The following is a 5,377-nucleotide window of genomic DNA, read 5'->3' as shown; positions in this document are numbered from 1 at the left end:
TGCTAGGCACATGGGCCATGCCTCCCGGAGCGGCCAGAATCGGCGTAAAACCTGTACGACATACCCAGGCACTGGTGCATTGCTGGCTAGAGGAGAGCACTCCCTCTCCACCCACCCCCATCTGCTAATCCTCGTGCATCGGTGAGGGGCTATTCGCTCTGTCCTTTCCAGGGCACTTTGTAAGGGAGCGGGCTCTTTTGCAGGAATGCATTTGCTTAGAATAAATGCAGAGAGCCAGCAACTGACTGCAGCGCACCTGAGCTAAGTGTGCAACAGGGCCAGGGCGTCAGGCCTGCAGCGTGTGTGTTTGTGTGTGACACAGATACCTGCGAAATCCCATCTGGATGCATCCCCATGCCCACATGCTCAAGGCTGCCCCAAGGCTGGCCTAACCAGGGGTTGCAGAATTGCCCTTTGGAATTAAGCAGCTACAAAAACAATGGGGCAAGTTCACCCCTGTTGTAAACTCCTTTGCCCTTGGGGGCATTACCCCAGGATGAATTTGACCCCAGGGTTTAGTGGAACTATGGACTCCTCATCAAAGGGGACTGAGCCACTGCACAGTTTAAATGACTGGCTCAGGGTTACGTAGGGAGTAATCGGGGCGAGAAGATGAATACCTGACCTGTGCAGCGTGCGTGATTCATCCAGCCACCTTTCGAAGGCGCCCAGTTACATTTACAGCCTGGCCCTTTAGTTAAAAGAATAAATGGAAAAATACCTCATTGCTGGGAGCCCCGCGGAGCGACTGACAGTCCCGTCTGCCCGCCAGGAGCAACGCTCGCCTTGGAGCTTTTCAACCTGCTCCGCGCCAGCTTTCCATGGGGACGGCTTTTTCCCCCGCTCCTTTCATGTTAAATTAGTGCAACAAACACTTGCTTTGCAAGCCAAACGGCAGCGGCGCGTCCATGGGCAGGCGAATTGTTTATGGAAGGAAAAGGCCTTGCTCCTGGGTTGCGGTAATAGTTTCGGAGAGGGTGAAAAATAACATGGCCATCACTGCTGGCTAAGATGGGGCCTGACACTGCTGCTTACTCAGGCAGACGGCCTATGGCGTTTAATGAGGGTGTGATCCCCCCCCCAATACACTTACCGAAGCAAAGTTTACCTCCCCGCTGCTGCCTCTGTGTCGGGGTCTAGGCACCGTAGAACTGCACTGGTGCCATGCAGAATGGGAGGAAACTGGCGTTCTGCAGCCCCAGCACCTTGCAGAGCTGGGCGCTATTGGGAGGGGGGCACATCCTCCATCCCTGGGCCATCAGGGTATGAGGGCGGGGAGGGTGGCCAGGGCTTATTATGGGTACACTGGCCATTTCCACCACCCTGCAGGTATGGCCACGAGCCCGCTAAAATGTTGCCCAACCCTCCTCGTCTCCTCTCAGGCAACCCCCTGCCCCAACCAGCAGCCTCCCCTCCCCCGCCCTCCAGTCCCCTACACCCTCTTCCTCCATTGTGACCTGGCCCATGGGGTTGCAGCACCACTCAGGTTTGGCTGGGCCAAAAAGTTGTCCTGCCCTGGCCTGGGTGCTTCCCAGCCAAGGCGGCTCGGCAGCCGCTGCCCTGGGACTAGGATGTTGGACACCTAGGGGAGGCTGGCAGCACATCCCAGCCCAGAGCCATGTCACACCAGCTCCGGGCTGGGGGTGTGGCCCAAGGGGCATTACTAGCCCTTGCTAGGACTAACTCGCTTGTGTTTCCATGCGGCAAAGCCTGTGGCCAGCGATGGGCGGTTGGCAGCCCTGCCACAGAAAGAACAGAGCTGCTCTTAGTGTGTTATGCAGCACGACTCCACTGGGGCACCCTCCTGTCAGGCAGCTGTGTCCCCCCCCCCCCTCCAGGTGTTGGTGTGTTCGCTCCCCCCACCACCCCGAGGATCAGTCTTTGCTGCTGCGGCTTGGCCTTGCCCCAGTGACAACTGGAGAACAGCCCAGGTCATTGCCAAGCTGGGCCTGAGGAGAGCTGGAGGCCTAGTTCTGCCACCCACGCCCTGGGTGATACGGGGCACGTCCCACCTCCTCGCTGAGCCTCTGCTCCTTCACCTGTAAACAGAGGATACTGCTGCACACAGGTGTGGTGAGGGTTAATTCATTGGGGGGGGGGATCACGTCCCCTTCCCCCCCGCCCCCCAGCTATGTGTGGAGCAAATCCTTGGTGCACAATCTCCCCACCTATACATGGGGAACGCAGTTACTTCTGTGGAGTTACCAGCCCCTGGACCCTGTAGCAATCCCTCCACTGGTCCCAGGAGCTGAGGGGGCTGCATGTTGTTCATCCCCCCTCTGCCCCCACAGCCAGTGGAGTTTACAGCCTCCGGGCTGCAGGATCTTTTCTGTGGAGGGGATCCCTGTTTAAGGGGGGGAGCTGTGGCTAGCGGAAGTCAACAGCAGCTGTCCCCAATAGGGTCGTACTGCTGAGGTATGGAGCGGTGGGTGGTGCTAGGGGCACATGGCCTCATCTCTGGCTTCCCCCTGGGAGCTGCAAGGGTTAGGGCTGTGTCCTGCAGCCTTTTCTGCAGGAGGCAGAGCCCCCGGCCCCATGGAACGGACAAGGAGGAATTAGGTGAGCAGCTCTTCATGGCGGTTTCTCCTCCCGAGCCCCTTCTCATGGGTTTGACAGCAGAATGGGGAATCTCCTGCTTGTAATAATAAACCACCTGGAGCTTGCTGTGTGGAAGGCACAGAGTATCACTCCAATAAATTACTTTCACACTTTGGCTGAGTCACTTCTCTGGACTCTCTCCCAAGCCCACAGACCTTAGTGGGTAGGTAACTATCAGCGTCATCCTCCTCCTGATGGTCAAACGGAGGCAATGAGATTAACCCATGAGCTCCCAAACTCTACTGCCGTTTTTCTATAGTTGTTCGGAGGCTAGAGGTGTTGCCAACTCTCTCAGTTGAAATATCATCAGGCTCACGCTATGATGGTCTATTGAAAGCCCCAGCTCCTGGAGTAAAAGGTTTATGAAATAATCTCTATAGTGTGTCTATGCATGTGCTAAAGCACGTTTCACACCCTCGGGGTTGCAGAGAAAAGCTTGGAAATGTGACTAGAATGCAGCCTGATGGCGCTAGTCACACAACCAAGAAGCATCGCCTTTGTTTGTTTAAAAAACCCCTCATGATTTTTAAGGCAAGCTGACGGTTTTTGGAAGCCTGACTCCTGATTTTTGAACACTTGGGGCTGGCCATACTGAGATTGGGCCTCCAGGGGAGTAAATCCAGTGCTTTTGGGGAGTGCTACATTCACATGAAAAAGAGGTTTGTCTATGTGAAGTTAATCTGCCTCTTCTTGCAATTTGTGCAGTTTACCTGTTTGATGGCTCACAGCCCATAGGGCTCTGCAAACACACTGCCCTCTAACACCATGACAAAGGCATCGCCTTACGCCTTGTATCTGGGCCTCTGCTCCTGCAGCCCTTACTTATGGGAACAGTCCCACTGACTTTAGCGGGAGTCTAAACCAAATTTACACTGGAGCAATTCATAGATTCCAAAGCCAGAAGGGACCACTGTGATCATCTAGTCTGACCTTCTCTATAGCCCAGGCTAGAGCACTTCCGAAAATAACCCCTAGAGCAGAGCTTTAAGGAAAACCTCCAATCCTGCTTTAACAATTGTCAGAGATGGAGAATCCAGCACGGCCCTTGGGTAAATCGTCCCAATGGTTAATTACTCTCACCATTAAAAATTTACCCTTGATTTCCAGACTAGATTTAGCATTTTCAAAATATACATAGAAGAGAAGCTCTGAGGGTCAGGCCAAGCTTTGCAATTATTTTAACTGCTTTGCTAAGAAGTTGGAAAAAATACAGAAAAAACAACAGCTCGAGATCTTTCTTGTGGAGGGTGGTAGAACCGGTGATGGTGATACAGAAGACAGGGTTTATAGAAGGGTAGGATGGCTAGTGGACTCAGATTAACAGAACCAGAGGTTCCTGAGTTCTAATCCTGGCTCTGCTTTTCACTTCTTGTGTCTCCTTGGAAAAGTGGATACTGATTTGTGCCTCAGTTTCCCCATTTGCATATGGGATTACTACTAACGTTCTGCACCTACCTCAGAAGGGATAATTAGTTAAACATTTGTGCAACGCTTTGGAATTCATAAGCCCTAAAGACCAGATTCTCAAAGGTATTTAGGCACCTAAATAATGAAATCAATGGGAGCTAGGCACCTCAATACCTTAATCTGGGCCTAAACTGCAACCACAGGATTTTTACATAAATATAATAAAACTTTTCTACAAAACTAAACAGCTGTTTTTCTTCATTCCTTTGAGCCACGATGCTGGCCTTAAAAATAAATAAATAAAAAGACTACACACCCCAGTGTTACAAAACCTTGTATTAATCATCTCCCTTCACTTTCAATATAATGTTGATATGAAATATAGCCATGATTCCTAGTTACATGGGAGGAAATGAGTAATAAATACATTGTAGCAAGTTTAAATCACAAGGGTGTTTCACTGGTAACAACATTTGAAAACTGTACACTTGCAAAGAACAGCATCTTCAAACATTAGTATTTCTTTATATCAGGAAGCTTTTACATGTAACAAACATGCTATTTCCATATATGACAAATTTAAAAAATATGCATTGCTTGGCAACATTAACTAGGCAAAAATATTTCTTTGTGCACTAACTTTATACAGAGAAAACAGGACTAAATGCATGCATGTACGATAAGGAACTGCCAGAAGATGGCATGCAACGAAAGAAAGTCCAAAGCTTTTTAAAGTAAGCTTACATTATGCATAAATACATAAGGGTTATATATTAATAAGGGAGGAAGTATTCTGTTTAACATTATTAACATTCCTGTTTTCTTCCTATTCCTCCCAGAGGAATACACATTCACCTTTAAGTAAAGATAAAGGAATACAAAAAATAAAACTCACTTTGCAACTCTGATGACTTGTATAAAATCAACTTTAGTGTTATCATAACTGTGTGCAAATTATACTTCTGCAGGATCTACTTTTCATCAGGCACATTCAGAAAGCCTAAAATGGGTCCTGTTTCTGCACCCCAAGAGAGAGAAAGTTGACAACAGAAATATTTTTAAGTGCTGACTAAAATCTGAGCTCTGGTTCTCAGTCCTATGTTCTTACATGTGTGGAACAGGGCCTGCATGATACTCGTTCTGCACCGTGTGCATGTCACTGATCAACTTGAACAAAGCAACAGTTCTGTGAAGGCCTGTTGGTGACTGGGGAAAAATCCCCAGACTTCCACCATCTGAGAAAAACAGGCTGATCCCCAGCTCAGGTACCTGCATTACTACTTAGACAAAGGGCTTGTCCTTGAAAGGGTTAGCTCATGGCACCTCAAAGGAAAAGCAGGGTTTCCTCAGTGTCATGAATACTTACTTGTCC

Source organism: Emys orbicularis, chromosome 4 (assembly GCF_028017835.1).
Source record: "Emys orbicularis isolate rEmyOrb1 chromosome 4, rEmyOrb1.hap1, whole genome shotgun sequence".
Lineage (NCBI taxonomy): Eukaryota > Metazoa > Chordata > Testudines > Emydidae > Emys > Emys orbicularis.
Note: the sequence above shows the minus strand (reverse complement) of the source record.